We start from the raw sequence: 21,798 nt of genomic DNA, 5'->3' as shown, positions 1-21,798 counted from the left end.
TATATATATATATATATATATATATCGAAGGAGAAAACACTGAAATATCTTCAGTGTGTCTGAAATATTGGTTTTTCCTGGTCAATTTCCATATTCTCAAGAACTCTGTGATAGTCAACAGGTGACAGTATTTGGGCACGAAATCTGTCAAATAAATAGCGGCATGCGAGAAGGATCAAACCTAGAAAAGAACATGCATCCAGTAGTTCCCTTGCTTAAGCGCATACTGAGTTAAACTTCCTGAGTGCGTGAATGAATTTAGAACTCGAACACCTATCTCTAACCAATGGAATTGGCGTTCCCCAGGAAAGATCGTTTTCCAATGCTACACATACTTACCACACGTACTTACCACACTTTGCACAATCTTAGACAGAATATGACTGTGGTGTTAAAAATCTGGTTGTGTCTCATCATGTGTGAGAGTGCTACCACAGACCTGAAGTGTAGTGTTGTCTCCCAGAGCCTAATAAGAAGTCTCGCCTCCCGCTACTTCTGGCTAGATCATTTCTTTTCTTCTCGAAAAGCAGCAAATTCCGAGAGTCATGAAGCGTTGTCCACCATTTTCAGTTAATTCAGTAAACCATTCTAGGCCCTTCAAGACCGTGCCGTCATTGTTTTCTGGTAGCTGTAGTGTCTACTACACATTCAGTAGCTGGATTAAGTGCAGCAAAGGAATCTGATATGCTGTCATGGCGATAAATTATCTGAACTGGCTTTTGACTGAGAACTGCACTATCATTTTCCTGTGCCAGCTACTCTGACTTGGTCTTCCGCTTTTGCTCTGACGATTAACTTAGCAGCTAAGATAAATTCGGATACTGGGTAAGAAGAACAAGTGAAGCGTTTACCATTCCTACTGAACTGAAGAAAATAATGGCCATAAGCGACAAGAGGGCTCTCATAAACTTGTAACTGAGAAGTATACTACACTATAATTAATTATTTCAACCGAAACCGCAGCTGAGACCTGTCAGTACGTATGCCTGTTAAAAATTGTGGTACTTTGACTGCACAAATAAGGGACACTTGGATACTGTCCACACTCTCCAACACCTCGTCCCCGTCTAAATCTTCGCCATCTGTGCATCATGTTGTGAGGTATCACACTGCTATGCACATGACCGAAACTGACGCTTGTGCCTGGACACTGAGCTACTAAAGTAAATATCGACGAGGACGTCAGTGACACGCTGTAGCGGTAAGTGTGAAATCTAGGCACCAGACAGGTGGGAAAACTTATGCGAAGAAAGATCGCTTTTCTTCTTTTTTATTTCTTGCTCTCTGTTTGTCCGGCAGCAAATATTTCATTTAAACAAGTGCTGCAGTGAAACAATGTCGGGAGAAAAGTGGACGTCTCCGAGACCAGCCTCAAGCCTTTGTGAATGTTTTGGAACACAAGGAACACTCCAATGGTTGGTGACACAGTTCTCTTGCCGTGGTAAGATTTTTTGCTAAATCTATTGACGAAGGGGGCTTACACAAAGCAGAGAAGCACATTCAGATAGAGTCAAGTATCACAGTTTACAAGAAATGGAGGTTGATGTATGTGGTGAGGGGGGCGAGGGAGAAGGGGAAAAGGTTAAGTGTAGGAGGGAATGTGTGATGTTGTGATGGTCTGATACTCTTATATGTCACAGGTTCAAATACTTGCCGTCAAGTAATTCCAAATGTCTGCTCAATGATTAAAATAATCGCAACATTTTGCAAAAAGTGAAATCACATCTTTTAATCAGCAGCACAAAAGTTTCATGTTGTGATTGTATCTGGCGTTCAAAACTCTCTTACACCATATAAAATATAGTATATGATATATAATATAACATATAATGTAATACATTAGACAATTATACATTAGCGACACCTGACATCTTACATAGTGCACATGAGAAGCAAAACAAACGACACAGACAAATTTTTCTATCCACTTCGGTTTGGACAATTAGACATATGGAAGCAATTGTGTAGAAAGCGAGTGGCACTTCTGATACAACATTCGATCGTCGTCAGACTTGAATGAACTGTGGTGAAACAATTAGCATACAACCAAGTTTTGAACATCCATACCTAATGCAGTGTGTTTACATTCTGCGGCGTGCAGTTGCAGCTGTAGCGGGTTTTCTACGATGTTTCGTGCTGTTTGTGGTGAAATAACAATTTAATAAATTTCTAGGTTACGTTTGCTCGCTGCGTTTTGAGTTTTCTGTTCGTAAACCTCATTCTTTAGTTTTTAACTGAACTTCCTTATTGCTTCTAGTGAAATATTTGAGTAAAATTTTCATTCAGTTTCTTAACTTCGTTGAGTGTTCCAGTGGCCGTTTGAACTTTTGGTTTTAGCTAAAAATTTTGTGAAGTTTTGATGGTATTGGTATTATCTGTGGTGTAGTTGTATTAATAGAAGTAACTTCTTTCTTAGCAGACACAGACTTTCGAGACTGCTATAGTTAGTAATTTAAATAGTTCTACTGGTGTAAATGAACATAGTTTTTTTCAATAACTGTAAAGTTTTACCTTGAATGAGAAGTGTGGGCTCTGTCATAGGTTTGTAAGTAGTGGATTACGGTGTATTCAAAGTATTTTCACTGGGGGGAATGCAGTGGGGAAGCTAGCGGGAATTCTAGCGAGATCCTGTGCTGGGAGTGTAGAATCTGTAGTAGAAATAAGTTGATAGAGAAGCAGGAGCATAAGATCTATGCCCTTCAGGTGCAGTTACAACACGCAAAGGAGGAACTAGATAGGTTGACGAGGGTGAGGGGTTGTGGGGAATGGGAACTGGCAGTTGGCAAGAAGGCAGCTAGGAGGAGGAGGTATTCAGTCAGTTATACTTTGCGTATACGCAATACATTTGACCTACTGTCAGAGTAGAGTGGAAAGGAGGCTCTTGTAGTTTTAGATGTAGGGAACATGCAGCAGTCCTCAGCAGTTAGAGGGCCTAGGTTAACTGTAAAGTCAAAAAGAAGGAAGAAGGTTCCCCTGTTAGGTAGTTCGCACGGTAGATAGGTGGGCTAGAAGTTGCAGGAAGTGTTGGGGACTGAGTAGCAGATCACAAGCGTTTTGAAGCCTAGTACAAGGTTGGTTCAGGTGACTGACAGCATAGGGGAGTTACGTAGGAATTTTACAAAGGATGATCAGGTAGCGATAGTGGGTGGAGCATGAAACACTCTTGACAGAGGCGGGGAATATGATGTAGGTAAAGATGATAAAGATGGCTACTCAATCTGCTGGCACTAATGTGCATTTCGTGGAAGTGTTTCAGCTTCATGATCGGCCTCATCTTAATGCGGCTGTTAGGTGCGTTAACATGGTGCTGGAGAGGGTGCTGATGGCAGAGGGCGTGGGTCACATTTCAGTGGTGCCAGTTCGGTCTATAGGCAGATCAGGTCTCACTAGGCATGACCTGCACCTGAATAGGTGTGGCAAGATGAGGACGGCAAAACTCATAGGTGACAGTGTAGTGTATGGTGGACGGATCACTCATGGAAAAATTCCTGTAGTAGTAGGTGTTATAGCTGCACCGTTTTTAGATTGAAGTCAGCTGATCGGTATACCTGCTTAAAGGAAGTCCCTCTGTCTCAGGGCTCACCCTCAGAGGATGTCATGTTTCCAAGCAGAATAGGAATTAGCAAATGTCATCAAAATATAAGAGGTATTAGAGATAAAGTTAGAAAATTGCTTACAGAAGTTTACTCAATAATTATCGGTATGTTGGAGCACCCGTTACTTAATTTGAGAGTTGAGATGCTTCCTTTACAAGGATACAGATAATTTGGGTATTATTAAAGGTGTTCCTTGCAGAGTGGGGGTGTGGCTATGCATGAAATAACAGTATTCCAATTTAGTACATAAACACATCATTACACTCCACTAAACAGATATTTGAATGTTGTGCAACAAAAATTATGTTGGTATATCTCCTAAATTCATATGATCTGATGCAGACTTTTTTTTTCCTACCGTGTAGGGGAAAATTAGCACAGCCACAGACAATATATTTGTTCATTCTTTATTATTACATGGGTATTCTGTTATTAAAAGAGTGAAAGGCGTTTCAGACCACGATGCACAAAATTTAACCTCAAAAGTCTTTTGTACTCAAACAAATGTCGCATATAATTAGAAAATATGTAGGAAACTTCATCCAAGAGCAATACAGAGTTTGTTCAACCTTGTCAAGGAACAAGAGTTGTTGGATGTTCATACAGTCCTGATAACATAGATGATAAGTATAATGCTTTCCTTAACACATTTCTCATGCCCTTTGTGGGTTGCTTTCCATTATAACGTTCTGAACGGGGTACTAGTAGTATAAGGCAGGTCAGGTGGCTGACTAGTAGGATAAGGATATCTCGTAGAAAAAAGTGGTGATTACATCAAATGTTAGAAGCAGTCACAATCAAGCTGCACTAGCCCATTACTAACAGTATTTTAAGGTGCTTAAAAATGTTATTAGGAAGACAAGGAGTATGTGGTATAGAAATAGAATAGCCAATTCATAGGTTAAATTTAAAACCATATGTACAGTTGTGAAGGAAGTATCTGGTCAGCAGAACAAGGTCGACGATATAAAGTCAGTTTACAGTAAAAATATGTCTATTACTGATAAATCAGATATATGTACAGTATTTAACAATCATTTTCTGAGCGTTTCTTTTGAATTAAATTAAAATTTAGCCTCTAAAATGGATCGTATCACTATCTTGGCAAATGCGTTTTCGACATTGATGCATGAAGCGCTCCTCTGTGATACAGACAAGTGTGAGAAAGAGTCAATAATTAATTCACTAAAGACTAAGGACTCTCATGGTTATGATAAAGCGCTTAGCAGAATATTAAAGTACTTTGTTGCACATGTTATTACTGTATATACCCATATTTGTAATTTTTCTTTTAAGAATGGTCAGTTTTGTAGACGATTTTAGCAATCAGTAGTAAAGCCGCTTTATAAAAACAGAGAAATGAATAATGTAGACAATTTTAGATCTATTTCTATCCCATCAGTGTTTATTAAAATAATTGAAAACGCTGTGTATATAAGGGTAATCGATTATTTTGTACACACGTTTTGGCTCGGTTTCAAATAGTGGAGTTCAGAACCTAAGTTCATGGTTTGTACGAAATATACTAACGCTACATCACAGTAAGACTCTGTTTTTACAGTTTCTGACACACTGTTCAACAAAACCTGACGTTTTATTTTCACAGAATGGGCATATGATTAGTGAAACTGAACAGTTCAAATTTCTAGGTGTTCAGATAGATAGAAAACTGTCGTGGAAATTCACATTCAGGATCTTGTTCAAAGTCTTAATGCTTCCATTTTTAATATTCTAACGATATCTGAAGTGTATCATCGTTCGACACGAGAATTAATCTACTTTGCTTAATTTATTCGCTTCTGTCGTATGGTATTATATTCGGGGGTAACTCTTCCCATTCTAAAAGGATATGTTTCTGCTCAGAAACTGTCGGTACGTGCAGTAAGTGGTGTAAGTCCACGACCCTTTTGTTGACCCTTGTTCTTGAGACTGCTTATATTGACATTGGCGTCCCAATACATGTATTCCGTACTGACATTTCTTGTTAACAATATTAGCTTATTTCCAAGAATAAGCAGCTTTTATTTAATTAATACTCGGCAGAAGTCAAACCTGCATTTGGATCGCACTTCCTTAACTCTTGTGCAGAAAGGTGTGCAATCTTCTGCTGCATCCCTTTTCTGTAAGCTACCTCTCTAATGCAAAATTCTTGGCAGTAATCCACAAGCGTTGTAATCTAAACTAAAGAGTTTGCTCGTGGGTCACTCCTTCTATTCCGTGTAGGAGTTCCTTGAAAAAGTAAGCTTAGAGTTGTTGTATTGTTGATCGCTTTTACTTAATCTTAATGACTGACGTTTTTCGGGTTCGTAAACATTTTATTTTTATCTGTTATTACTTTTATGTTGTAATTTCATGTACTATCATGTTCCATGATCTTGGACATTTTCACCTCAATATGGTTCTAAGTAATTTGACGTGTAAATAAATAAATAAATATCCAGTAGAACAAAAGAAGACGTGGTTAGCTACCACTAAATGTCTTAGAGCTTAGAGAACCTCATATGCCGGAGACGCTTTTATGAATGGGACTCGGTTGTAAACGAAAGGTACGCTAGTTAGCAGTGGAACCAGGGACGCTGGTGACTTCATTAGGCAAATCACACTTACTTATAATCCTCACCGATTACCTTCTTAGAATCCTCTGTTAATGATTATTTTACCTCTCTCTCCTATCTATCCACTGCGTGGGCAATACCATGTAAAACATGGAATTTGATGCTGTAAGCAATGACAGACCATGCATTCTCCTAAAATCACATGTGCTTACAACAAATGACGCTTATTTTCGTACTTTTCCTACATAGTTTTCGAAAGAAAATAAATTAATTCCAAAGCATTAGGTTAAAATAGATAAAGATGTTTGCTCGTAAAATAAGCGCATAAACATAAGTATAATAGAGCAACATGCTCTAGGCGCCTCTTTCTCATAAACAATAACTTACGTAATGTAATATAGAAGACGCGCACCACGCTGAAACGAAGGGAATAATACCATCATTGTACCTTTACATTTAAGAAGCACATCAACATGTCAAATGGATTCTGCTTTGTAGACGTATTGAAGTCGATTGCCGAAAATATTACTTTAGGATTATTATAATTTTCTGTAGTTAGACGTACTACCTACTAATAGCAAAAGTACATTGTTGACTTTATAGTAGTGAATATATTGCTATATTGGCAAGAAACATGTCGTTTTTTCCCAAAATGTGCCATAGGCTATTCTCACATACTTCACAGTCGACACATACAGGAAATTGTGCGGACAATTCCAAACAGTGGGTCTTGAATGTTAGATGTGATGAAATTTTCAGTATCTCACTAAGAGTGCTTTTAATGTGCTTTTCATTATTTGTGTAAGTATAACTTGCATTGTACTGCCCATATGACGATAAAGAATTGTAAGTATAGACTGCATGTAATTTATGTATCCCGTGTGGTCATATGAACGGAAATTGTCACAGATAAAAATAACCATGTCTTCATAGGATGCATATGGGAGTGGAACAACGTTTTCTGTGTGATACAGTTTTCTTAAGTTTTCCATACACTTTGATTGGATGCACACTTTTCTAGCGAGCACAACACCCATACATTTTATTCCACTTCACTAATATTTCCAACTATTAAATGTTTATCAAGAGAATGAATTCCAATGATTGGTTTTGGTTCCTCCAGAATTAACCTTTTTTTCTCCCCACATACTAAGTCCTTCGAAACAGCCATCATATAAACTAAAGAAGTAATGTAAATCAATCGCTATAAATATAAACGCTATTCCGCTATGAATGAAACTGAAAAGAAACAATTTGCATTATTTTCAAAGAATAATTCCACAAATCTCTCCTAACCTCCTGGGAGACTTCTCGAAAACTCCTTCCACTGAATTTTGTGTGAATTTCTTCTTTGAGACTATATCCCCTACCCCAGTCCCTAAGTACCGCCATTCGTGCGAATTACTTCGTCAAACAAGACTTAGCTTCGTACCGTAATTATTTACTACACAGTAACAGCTACGATAATTCGAAGCTGCAATTGAGGTGGTAAATAAGGGAAGAGGGGACACAGAAGACTCACATACCACCAGCAACTGGATCGTCAGCGTGGACAGCAATTTCCGATATTACGATAATGAAATCTGTCTTATAGTAGGATAACATTATTAAGAATACCGTGCTCTTATTTTAAGACAGCTGCCGAGATTGGAGAGTCAAATGGAATACCCGATAACATTTCTTCCTGAAGCTGCGTAAAACCTCTGAAATATAAAGCTGTGCAGGACAGTCACCGACATCAGTCGATGTGTGTCCTAATTCATCAAACAGTCCCCTCGACATCATAGGAAGGTCTGAAGTTTTGAGATGTTGTACACGTTATCATGATAAAAGTCTTGATTTCAGCAATAAATGCTACGATAGTTAAAAACAATTGCCTTAGATTATTATAAGCCATGTAACATTTACTGCTCGAAACATTTCACCTCGAAACATTAGCTGCAGCTTCCAAGATTCATGTTTCTTATGCATGTTAAGCACGCCCTCCACACCTATACAATATGCCCGTTAGAAAATTTTTTAGTTTTGGTGTCGTTCCTATTAATCCCTACACACATATCTCCATCTCTCAGTGATGGGACTTTAGTTTGATGATGGTTTCCGCATGAAAAGTCCGTACTTTATGGCCATAAATATATACTAACAATACTTCGTGGTAGAAAGTTTTCTTCTTTTAGATAGTCTGCTCATTTCGCGAAAAGTAGTCATGTCTTTTTCATTCCTTCATAAGTGAAGAAATAAAATTTTGTAGATTATCTCACGAAATATACATAACAAGAATACAGTCTATGGATCACGTGAGAAAAGTATTCTATCAGTCTCAAGTCTGGAAGGACAACCACTTCATCGTAAACTTAATAGTCATTGGAGTTTAAGACAACTTCATAGTCGATAATTGCGTCATATACTTATAGTCGAGGACGGCATATGTGTACATCAGTTCAATCATATCTCCACATACCGGAAGATTAACTAATTCGCAGGCCGAGCTTTGTTCGAAGACAGCTGTCTTGTGACAATAGGGATCACAGAGCAGACAGCACAAGAATTATAAGATATGCTGTTACATCTACCTTAATTGCTGAGTCTACAATGTGCGAGAAAATTATATTTATATTACTAATAGATAAATTGCCATATCAAACCTAATAATACCGTTAGAGTAATGACGGACACTAAGTACAATGGTGTAATCACAACACAGTGACGTTATAATTACTGAATCAACAAACTGGATCAGAGCTATAGAAGTGAAATCATCTGAACGATCATTCTTGAAATTTTCAACAATATGATAAAGACGGCGTTGGAAGATAATCGAATTAAAGAATTGTTCCCTGGTAAAAGCATCTGCCTCGCCGCAATTCTGCTTTCCTGGGCTACGGTCGCAGGTGTGATGTCCTTAGGTTAGTTAGGTTTAATTAGTTCTAAGTTCTAGGGGACTGATGACCACAGATGTTAAGTTCCATAGTGCTTAGAGCCATTTGAACCATTTTTTTGCTTTCCTGGTGCTTTTGCTGGACAACTTCTGGCTCGCATCGGCTTATGGACATCACCTATATCCTAAAAACGTCTTACTCCAGGAGTCTTTTTGAACCAACCACAAGACTCACCGAATCTATGACGTGCTCTCTTACATTCCTGCCTGCATGTCCACCGATACTTGGAACATGTGCCTTGCTGAAAGTGTCCCGTTCGCTAAATTCCAAATTTAGCCACACCATAAATTAAAGACATCTTTTCCTTAACTGGCATTCCCAATGTATTGGAATATACTGTGCTCTTGGGACAAGCATTTCATGCCGCTCTCACCCCCACCACCTCACCGGCAGAAGAGTTACTATGTAATATTCAGTTTGGTATATGAGAAATCTAGCTGTTTCAACAAGAACGCACCCATGTGTCACGTTCTACATACGTTTCAGAGAATGCCCAGGTGTGTCATTGCCTGCTGTAAGTTCTGGAAAAATTTTCCATTTGTCGGTTAGTTGTCTCCCCAGACTCCAACTCCATCATGGAACGACGACAGTATCAGCTTAGTCTCCTAACTACCACCTCAGTGCTGGACGTTGTTTACCAGACCAGCGGTCTTCAACGCTGTCAACTGCAGCGTGGGTGTCTATAACTAACAATCAGAACATTTGTGCGCATAAATGAAGGCTCTCTATATTTGACCTCCCTATTACACTCTGATGTAAGAGAAACTTGGAATTATTTACGCAGGTTTCACAAATAATCACTAGTGCTTTTGTCCATACCTTCACTACTTGATGCTAGTCAGTAATATGTCATTGTATAGGTGCTGAGTTGATGAACACATTTTAGTAGTAGTTCAATATTCCTCCTATTTTACGTAGCGACTAGGAGCTGAAGGCTGACGTACCGTGAAACTATTTGAATGTTCACTCGGTGGGAACAAGGCTCGTGTAGCCTGGAGTCCCGACACAACAGACGGATTACATATGCGCTAAATCGTTATGCACTGAAAAATGTGAAATATAATACGGAATACAGACGAATATGTTGTGTCGACTGTGACGCGAAATTTGTTCCAGTGGCCAGAGTTATTGGTACAGCCCTAACGACATGGACATTGTAGTTTCCTGAGTTGAACTTCTCTAATGACTGGTCGATATTCACAACATCACTATAGCTTCGTTTTCATATCTAAGAGGGAAGTAGTAAAAAAACGGTTTTCTAAAGTAGATGAATTACTAGTTATGAATAACAAAATCAGTAAGTCACACTTCGGTACCACACCATTTGGTGTTCAATGATTTTGTATTAGTATCCTGAATCACTATATTCGCTAGACACATTTGTCTGTAGACCTGACATACAGCGCCGTATCACCCAACATCTCCTGTAATACAATATGAAAGTAATGAGTCTGATCCAGATACTGAACCCCAAAAAAGATACAAAAATTGATAAAACGAGGATTTCAGTAAAATATCTACCTCGCGTTAATGCTCCACGTCACACCGTTGTTCTAGTAGATGGCGAACCAGCACTTGCATGATGTGTACTCTCGGTGAATCGGAGGCACATAGCACCCACGTTACTTCATGGTGCACGCAACAATTGAAGACAGTTGACGATCGGTAAATTCATTTCCGGGGAAACGATCCCTGTCAGTTGGCTGAAGATAGCCGATGCCATGGAGTTCGACGAGAGTGCGTTGCGATTGCAAACGCTGGAAAAATACTTCCTCCTTTGGAGGAAGTACGCTAAGGTAAGTCAAATTTCCGTTTCACCTAGACTTACATGTATAAAAGCTACTTATGTCCTGCACGTTGTGTTATCCGATTATGACATTTGACATTGTAAAGAATGACATGACACAACATCGCTAGAGTAGGTGTCCAGCAGTGGACAGCATTTAGCACATCGAGATAATATGCGGCGAACGTTTCTCGCTTATCGCCCAACGATGTTAACTTTTACCAGAGACATAAAGCGATTCATCACCTTTATTTATTTTTTTATTTCCTTGGCATTAGTTGCATGTGAAGATTGTTGTACTGCATTTAAGGGAGATTTTGGCATTTAATCAGAATTTGAAATTAAGTCACATGAAGCGAAGTAAATACGCTGATGACACTTAAATGAGAGGTACGAATTTAGTATTATTTTTGGTACGTCGACGTTACCTTTTGTATAGATGGCTGTGAACGCTCATGAAGAACGTTAGTGTGTTACAATCTCTGCATTCGACGTGAACTGGCAACGCATGGGGGGAAGTCTTACGTGAGTAATTGTATCGTTGTGAGCCTAAATACGTGCAGACAAATACGAGTTAACATAGATGATACAAGTAGACACACAAAATTTCGCACCCAAATCGTATCACTCTCTCTTTCTTTCCGTCTACCTGTTACGTTTGTATCGACGTTCGAACCCTTATTTCTTGAGTCTGTGACTATTTTTGTTTCAATTAACATGTTTATTTTCTATTTTATACAGTTCCGGTACCAGTGTTCGATAAGATTATGATTTTTTCATTAACGTTGCAATGCCCTGTACACAGGTACAGCCGTTGCAGGTTGGTCAGTTCCAAATTCACTGTCTCCTAACTATGAATGTAATCAGCACGAAACTGTGAGTATCGACTTTAAAATTCATTCATCAGCATTTGCGTGAATAATGTTGTGCTGCACTGCGTGCATTCACATTTTAAATAGCGCTTCAAGAGAATATCTCTTAGACCTGTAAACAATATTACGGTTTTACATACGTCACTAGTAGTTGCTTATAGATAACGTATTTTACTGTATCTCACATTTTATTTTATTGTTTTGCAGCTAGGGGGTGGTCTGGAGGAGTGTACCAGTGTACCCCTGGTACACAGTTACTCCACGGATGAGCTGGCGTCAGTTCTAAGCTTAATTCACAGCTCCGGTGGCGATACCTATCCAGTGGAGGAAGAGGAGAACCCCTGGGACGGCGACTGGCCAGGTTTGCCAGAATATTACTGTAAGTACCCACAGATTGTCAAGAGTACAATTTTGTTTCTAAACTGAATTCTGGTGGTGCGAAAATCTTCAAGACTCTATTACGTTACCTGAGATCTTGTGATCGTGCATTTTCTAGAATTTTTTTGTTTCATTCTAAACAGTAAGCTTAAATTTTGATGTATTATAGACATATCTTAGTTGTGCCAGAGAGTGATTTCATTACGTAATTGAGGTATATTTGTGAAGGGGTATTACCTACACACTAGTTGGAGAATGGTGAAGGAGGGAGAATTGTGAGTTCTTCGAATGCACACGCAGAAGATGTTGTTTGCAATTGTGGCGTCCTCAACACTTTGTCTCTCTGTCTACATTCTCAGCATAGTACTAAGACTACTACTCCTTCATTTCTTGGATTATGTAATACGTACGTTGTGTGATGTGACGTAAATGCTTAGAAACAAATAGTAGCAGTTGGTACATGGTCATCAGGCCACTAATTTGCATAGTGATATCAGACAACTACGAAACTGTCCCATTCTTAGCGATGTACCAGTGAAAGAGCAAATTGGCACCTTTATACTTATCACGCGATACTGTAACACTGTGAGACTACTGACATGAAAAAGGATGTGAGCACTCTCACAGCATTAATGCAGTTAGCTATATCACACATATCTATAATTAAAAGAGAAATGAATTTGCCATATATCGGTGTAAATTTTGCTCTTGTGTTTGAGGAAGAAATAGTATTTGGGATGCGCACTGTGGAAAAACGTAAGTAACAGTTACATATAAACAATAAGTCAGCGAAATAGTGTTAGGAAAGGAGATTCGTTTAAGACATTGTGCACATGAGTCTCTGAAGTATCATTGTAGAGCATGGAGCGAGACAGACGAGAGTTCATCAGTTTAAAATGTGCTCATTGTGTTTTATGTTTAGTCGGGATAAAAGGCCATTAGATTTCGTAGGAACGTAGATGCCTAATACTCATGATGTTAGATTGCTAGTTAAAAACTACAAATCACATGTGACTTATAAGTAGTTCAAATGCCAATTCTTGAACTGTCACACTTATCTTCCACAGGTGGGGGATTCGAGCAGCCGCAACCACTGGATGGAGCAGGAGACACTGTGCCCAGAGAACGCCGGCTGCTGGACGTGGTGTCAGAGGAGGAGGAGGAAGAAGAAGATGGAGAGAGAGGTAAGGAGTCAGAGGAGGTAAGACGAGGTTCAGGTCTTGTGCGGTGGCAAGGACTGGAAAACCTGGCAATAAACGAATGCGACACAGAAGAAGAAATTGATGACGTAACATATGGTTCAGGTGTCGTTCACTGGCTGCTGAAATGTTTTTGTGTTCGACTCTGATGGAGGTGCTCCAGCACCTTTCGCATAGTTTAGTGCCAACCGAGGAATAATGCAATGCAAGCCTTGTTTGAAATTATCTGTGTACGCCATTGTCAGTTGAATGAAGCCTAAGTAGATTTCCTGTCGGATAAAGCTAAAAAACAGCCAGAGGATGACACCTTAATCACATTATTAACAGGTGAAATGTGATTTAAAGCATTTGTTAAAAATTAACATTAGTAATAAGTCTTTACCCGCCCGGGTAGCCGAGAGCGCTAAAGCGTCAGCTTCCGGGACACGGGGAGGCGAGCCAGCCTCATATTAAATTGCGGAATAACGACGAGAGCTGGTGAGCCGGCCAGCCTGGATGTGGTTTTTAGGCGGTTTTCCACATCCAAGTAGGTAAATACCGGGCTGGTACCCACGTCCCGCCTCATTCACATGCTACACAAACATTCTGAAAATGTCTTCGCATTTGATCATGAGCTCTACACTAGACACAGACAGATGGAGTACACAGAGTCTGCTCAGGTTGAGTTATTACTTCAAGAAGAGTATCCGGCAGACAAATTAATCTCTTTAACACTGTCAAATCTGATATGACAATGTTGACCCCGTAGCTAACAGGGAATGGGCAACAGGAAAATTTCCTAGGATATTAATTCTATCAAATATGCACCTTATGGTCAGTAATATCATGAGAAAGCTTATTCGACAGAGTATTTTGCGGTTGCCCATTTGAACACTTTGATGGATTTCGGTTAGTTTAGTGATAGGTTGCGGTTTATCATTAGTGCATTGATAAAAACCTAGCCATACTTATTAGTAAAAAAAATTTCACTACCATGCTAAATATATAGTCAGTCTGACCAAGTTACATGCGGCCCTTTAGTTTAAAAGACAAAAAAACAGATCGAACCCAAGTATCATGAACTTTTAGCGGTCCAGTAAGTACATTTTGTTGTTGTTGTCGTCTTTAGCCTGAAAACCGGTGTGATGCAGCTTTCCATATTGTTCTGTCCTATGCAAGATTCCTCATCTACGCAAAACTACTGTAAGCTAGATCCATGTGAACCCCTTTGATGTATTCAAATAGTGGTCCACATCTACAATTTTTACGCCCCACACATCTCTATATAATTAACTTGTTGATTTCTTCATGCCTTAAGATGTGTCTGCATGCTTCTTTACCGAAGTTTTGCAGTAGTACCACATTTAAAAATTTTCTATTCTCTTGTTGTTTGAACCACTTTTCGTGCCTTTCACTTCCATATAAAGCTAAACTCCAGACAAATAGATTCACAACTGATTTCATAACAGTTAAATCTACATTACATGTGAACAGATTTATCGGTTAGCGAACTGCTGTTGGTGCTATCGCCAGTCTGCATATTACATGCTCCCTAGTGCAACCATAATCAATTATTTAGCTTCCCAAATAGCAAAACACATCTGTTTCCTTCAGTGGCTTATTTGCTCGTTACTGCACCAGTCTCACATGATTTAAATCAACTACTGCGCACCACTCTTAATTAAAATGTTTCTTGTCAAACCTGTTTCCAAGACATTCTCTCAAGTGGTCTCCTGTGTCCCTAACTGTCTCTGCCAGACTTAAAATGCCATCTGAAAAACTATTTCTTCTCACTGAACCTAAATTCCTCTTCCACATTTCTCCCAGATTTCCTTTATTGGCTACTCAGCGTACGGAATGAAGAGCGTATGGGAATATTCTACAGAACTGCGTAATTTTGTATTCAGTCACTACTTCCCTTTCATGCCCTTCGACATTTTTCTTTCCCTAGTAATAACGCTCCTATACTCTTTCATTACTATTCACGATATTCATGGTTCTTCATTTAGCATTTTCTATCAAACTTATTTTGTTACACATCTCTCCTTCCCTTTGCTTGTTTGTTGGGTCTAGTTTTATATTTTCTCGTTTGGTCAATTAGATTCAATATATTGTGCATTATGACACGGTTTTATACTGAGTTTGTCTTCCTGCCTATTTGAATAGTTTCTAAATTTATTATTTCGCCCCCTAGGACTACTCGCTCGTCTTTTATTGTGTTCTTTGCCGTCTTTCAGTCAATCGTTACGTAATGCTCTTCTCGAACTTCTCTACAACCTCTATTTCTTGCAACTGATTCAGGTATCATCTTGTTAGTATCCTATACTTCTGCAGATTCTTGTTCAGTGTTAAGCTGCTGTGCGTAACCAATAAACTGTGCTCATGGTCTCCATATGCCCATAGAAATGTTTCAAGACTTAAAATCTGGTTTCGAAACGTATATGTTACCATTTCCCTGTGTCTCCTCGTCCATTCCTTATGCACAGATCTCTTTCATGACTTCTAAATGTGAAACATTACATTATTACACGAATTACATATTGTTTCATTATAAAGCAAATTAAAAACACATTTTTATATACGCTACAGTTACTTAACAAAATTCTATAATTCCTGCATTTTCTTTACATTCAGTGATATCTCTGTTATCCTAAAAATTATTCTTTCCCAGTCGTTGCTGAAGCCCTTTGTATTTCTCAAATTAAAGAATTTTATACACATATTTATATAAATATTTGTCATTTACATCATGCGACTCATCGATGTACAAAAATTTCCCAAAGAAATTATTAATAATGTGACTCACAGAAAATTTCGTAGTTTCTTAAGTCACACTATACATTTAGCTCCTTTTAGTCCATTATCTGTGTGAACATCACGTAACATATTATCTACGTTTGCCCTTGACCGAGGAGACGGAAAGTGTATGTACCTGTTGAGAGAATATTAGCTGTTAAACTTCGAAATTTGCGTATCGAACAACGGAAATTGGATGCAAAACAGTGAAACACTTGCAAGACGATCCGCGAGAACGTTTGAAATACTTCAGTGTCAGGAATTGGGATCACTTCAGGTCGCAAATGCACATGCCATTGCTCATGGTGCACTCTTGTTTATACGTTTCAACCCATTTCACAAATATAATATAACACAAGACGCATGAACAAATCCTGCTTCTTATGTTTTAGCGTTATAAAATACTTTCACAATATAAAGAACTAAATTTATTATTTTTCTTAGAAATTACTAAAATAATAATGTCAAACAAAATCTTTTAGTGAAAAAGGAGACGTATTACCCGGGAAGTGACTGAAGTAAATTCAGCAATAGTAACAAACTTAACCTCATCATCCACACTAAGGCTTCGAAAGACTTATGAGAAATAATTAGCACTGAATAGATTGTCTTAGCAGAAATATGAATAAAATGATTCATAGGCACACAAATAACTATAAAGGATACCACACATTTGTTTCTGAAGAGAGAAAAACCTTTAAAAAGTGCAGAAAAGGAAAATTAGTAATACCGCGATTGAAAGAGACTAAGGAAACGAAAAACATAAAGACAACTCAAAGGTTAGGCATAAAACGTGTTCTGACTAGCCCATGATTCCTGGAAGTCAGTACAACCAGTGACCTATGTTCATGGGACACGTGATAAGTATGTCACCAATCTCTTCAATCGTTGTTTTCAGTAGCTTAATCATGGTACTTTCGCTGGATCTTCAATCAAATAGTTAATTATTTGGTATCACGAGGCCAATTCCAACGTCAGAAAACATCTGAGAGGGTCCAGGAATCAAATTCCTGGTCTTTTTTCATAGTGGGTAACGTATCTAACCTTTCGACTACAGTGGTGGTCGGAGTAAGTAATTGTGAAGTAAATATGATCAAGGATTAATATATTACTTACACATCCACATTCCTGTTTGAAAGCAGTATAACTGTGCTTAAATATGGTCAACAGAAAAATTCCGGAGGAAAGTCGGGAAGAAGATTAATAAATGCAATTTCATGTCCAAGGAACAAAAAGCATGAACTTATATTATAAAGGTTCTCATTGACTCAAAAGTAGGAGTCCCACCGAAAATCCATAAGCAGCATTATCCAAAATTATATACAGTTAGTCTATAAACACACTCATTGTCAGAAATACACAATTACTGAATGAAATTCTGAAGCAATAATAGACTTCACGTAAGTGACACGCAGGAAAGACCATAAATGGCTCTGACACAAAAATTACAGACGTTGAAATTTCCGTAGGCTCTACGTTTAATTCTTTTAATGTAACTAGCGTATTTTGAAAATACGTCAACTTATGATGTAGTATAGAATATGTTGTAAAGTGACTGTGTAGCTAAGAGCTGAGGGTTGGCCATATAGCCATAGCATGTAATACAAAAGATACACTGTACCATAGTCACATTTTGTAGTTACTAGCTATGAGTGCAAAGGGCAGAGGTTGCAGTCATATAACCAGTCTTACCTGCAATGGGCCAGTACCTCATTGAGGGTCACAATAAACGTACTTGCAGTACTTAATCTAGCCTCAGGAACAGGACAGATTACTGTGATATGACATTGGTAAGAAACAGAAAAAAGAGCAAATGTCCTAATGAAACTTGGAAAGCTTCTCCCTGGTACGTTAGGGGAAATCGAAAAGGCTAAACATTTGAAAGAAAGCAAAATAGAATTTTCACAAGTTATAGAACAAAGGAGAAAATTTCTGGAAGTAAATATGTAGAAGAATATACTTTGATCTACAGCGGGGTAACACAAGAACAAAGAGTAATTAAAAGTGTTGCCATCTACAATCCTAGAAAATATTAGAATAAAATACTTGAGTATGAATGAACGCATTGTGCTTGTGGGATTTATAGGTAAAACAGTAATACAAAGAACAACAGAAACTACTGCTTCAGAAGAAGGAAATATTGACGCCTCCAGGGCCGTTTACAAAAATTACAAGCAATATTTAACACCTTGAATAAAAACCAGATGTCTTTTATGGAAAATGTAAACGCTATAATTGGAAAAATACCAACTTCAATAACAGCAGGCAGATTTGGAGAAACGTATGTAATGAAAACGGAAAAATATACAGCGATTGTGCAAACTTATTTAAAAATTTAGTAAAACATAGAAGGTTATCTGTCTTAAAAATATCAGAAGTTACCAATATTTGTAAGTGATGTAGACGCATAATCACCTTACTTTTAATGTGAGAGATTATCAGCTGGAAGAGAGTCCTACCATGTCCTGTAGTATATCATACTTCCTGGCAGACGTATCTCCGAGTCATTAAGAAAATAATTTTTTTAAGAAAATAAACATGCTCCATCAACAACAGCATATTACCTGAGGTATTTTGATGATAAATTGCTTCTACATGATGACTCATTGTATAGCACGAGGATTACAATATCTTAATTTACATTATATTAAAATCTACAACTTTCAACAATAATTTTAAGATACATAACGCCAACTTACGCCTCACAAACCTGGAGCATTCAGGCCCCCCTCCACGAAGTACACTCACTTAACTTGTAAGCAAACAGACGTATCATCAAATTTGGCACAATAATAAAATATTTCCACGGTAAATTGTTACACAGAAATCAGTCAGTTTATACACGCAAATGTACGAAAATTAAGCACCACGTAACTAGGCCTTATTTCACAAATAACTACTCAACTACTTTTTTAAAAAAATACGTTTCCTTTCTCCAATGTGAATGATTTACAATACCTACTAATCAACAAAATAAATAAAATTCACTAAAATTGAACAGCAGTGTGGTATATAAAACACCATTCACCAGTTTACTGGCCCCTCAGGCTGCCTTCTTACAGAAAAAAAAACATCGAAAAATTTTCTACTAGTTGGCCACAGAAAACTGTATTTTAGGGATGGATTCGGCATTTCCTATCATTTCTGGGAAGACCCGTTGCCCTCATGCATGTTAATGTTGACAAGACTTTCCAGGTTTTACCTGCAGCTCTCAAAGCCGGCGATCCCACCATGAGTGGATTTTTGCGATAAGCCACATTCAGAAAGTCCGTGCGGTCTCTTATGGTTTTCCGGTGGCAGAAACTTTCAGTTGCTTTACGTGTGGTGGAAGAGTGAACAAATGGCAGTAATGGCTGCATCGGAAGTCATAAACAACTGCAAGATGAAAGTCGTGGTTTGGGAAAATTAATCTGTACACGGTACAAGGACAAGACAGTAAACTCAAGAGTGTACGAAAAAAGGACTGAAACATAGTAGACGGTATTCCTAGTATCTGTTTGCCAAAGTGTTTCGAAAAATAAGGTACAAAATTATGAATCCATGTTTCATGAAAGAACCCTGAAAGAAGAAAAAAATAAGGGGTGAATTGTGTAACAGGCGATCAAAAAGTTTCCTTTAGGAAACCGTAAACTTTAGAATCGGTTTGCCAATTAGTCGTAGTCGATGCGAGCACTGAGGCAATCACCGCACCGACGCACCAGTATGAAGATACGTGTACGGTAAATACCCTGTACTGATGTGTGAAGAAGTCCGTAACTGCCTGCTGCACATCCTCCTCCGACAGAAATCATTGACCCTTGAAGGCCTTTTTAAAGCGACCGAAAGCGTGATAACTGCAGGGGGCTTGTGCTCGTTTGTCTCCACTTGAGCTGACGAAATTCCCCGTTACGTCATTTCCAATATTCGGGTTTGTGTTATTGTGCAACAACATCCTTTGCAGTTTTCTTGGACTTTTGGCTTTCATAGCACACTTTAATTTCTCCAGTGTTGCGCAGCACGTTTCTCCAATGATAAACGCACCAGTTTCAGTGAAATCATCAAGCAATGGCCCAAAAGTCAAAGCGCAGCAAATGGCTGACGCTTGAACTCCTTGGTAGGAGGGGACGACGTGTGCAATTTTGTTCATTCTTCGAAGAAAGTCTACCAGTGTTGGTGCAACGTCAGCCATGGAAACAGTAACAGATCGTTGGCTCTGTTTCGAAGTGTTTGGTAACAACAACGAAATAACTCACCTGTTTGCATATAGCGAATGCACTACGGAAAGACACGAACGCCACACAAAACTCTTGCCTGCATTTGACTGCTTATGTACGAGCCTGGGTGTTCCGCTGTATTCCATATACGCTGAAATGGAAACGCAATCAGACGGACTTTCTTTATCACCCCTTGTATAAACCACCCTTTTGGAATGACAATAAAATTGTCATGTACTGTGCTTGTTACTATATCACCCCAAACTCTGTTACATCTATTGGTTTACCGGTGTTTGGAGTTACTGGACCTTTCCAGGGCTCAGTAACGTCAAGTTCAAGTCATATCGATGTTTGAGTGTTCTGAGAGAAGTTCTCAAGATTCTCAATCCTAGCTGTATGTCAAGCTGTTGAGTTCCGGGAATCTATTGACCGATATTTCTTTGGAAATATATGAGCGCATAGCGTATAAATTGCCGAGGACTACCCTCAATTTCTTCCATCTATCGCGCAAACTAACTTCCTCTCTACGATATAAATGGGTTTAACACAAACATCCACCATAAGAAAATAAGTTCCTAAAAGCGCTGCATTGTACACTTTACTTTCGCGGAAATATGGTCACAACTATATAAATACGTCGCCTGTGGTCTCTGGCCTTTCGAGTATCCAGCACGGTTCTGGGATCCCAGGTAAACAACGAAAACCCTCCGATTTGATATACACTCGCTGGTTAGAGGTGTCTTGTGAGATCCGAATGACGTGGCCTGCACTTTAATGGAAAACGATGGAACTGAGATTGGCGGGTCGGATCCGTCAACGATCTCCGCAAAACTTACCTGCCGTTTTGGCTGTTCACAGAAATAACCACGCGTGCGCATTAACTGTTGCACAGCATATGTACCAATCGAACCACCTCATAAAGAAGACGAAAAAGTTTTGTAACATTAAACAATCGTCTGCTCGAACGATTAGCAACTCACCTGCATAAAACCACAAAGCTTTAATGAGTAGGCAGCTTATGCTCCTCATTGTCATTTTCTTCTTCTGGTTCATTCTGTGGATGTGTCTCAAGAACATGCTCCTCTTGTCTAGATGACGACAGAAATTTTCTCTTCTTTGGTATACAGTTTCTGGTTTCTCGGTTTCTAAACTGACCATCGTCTGTTTTGCGAGGTCCTAATGTTTTGCCGAGGATCTTGCCTTCTATTGTTTCATGTCTCTGCATCACTCCATTACTTGCTGAGTTGAGAGTTTCTGCTGAAAATAGAGCTTCAGGGCATATCACTGTTTGATAATGTTTCAGTTCTGCATTTATCGAAATATTCTTCTAATTGTAGGTGTGGAATTTACTTTATATGCTAAGATCGTTTTGTTTATTCATGCTCAAATTGCTTCTTCTTCGGTCAGTCCAATGTCTATCCATTTTCCAAAGTATCCGACGACGGAGACCTGTAGGCCTGCTTTAGCTGCGTGTCTCTGCAGCTCAGTGGTTTGGTTAACTGCCT

The sequence above is a fragment of the Schistocerca americana genome, chromosome 8 (genome assembly GCF_021461395.2).
Source record: "Schistocerca americana isolate TAMUIC-IGC-003095 chromosome 8, iqSchAmer2.1, whole genome shotgun sequence".
Classification (NCBI taxonomy): Eukaryota; Metazoa; Arthropoda; class Insecta; order Orthoptera; family Acrididae; genus Schistocerca; species Schistocerca americana.
This window is presented reverse-complemented; position numbering follows the sequence as displayed.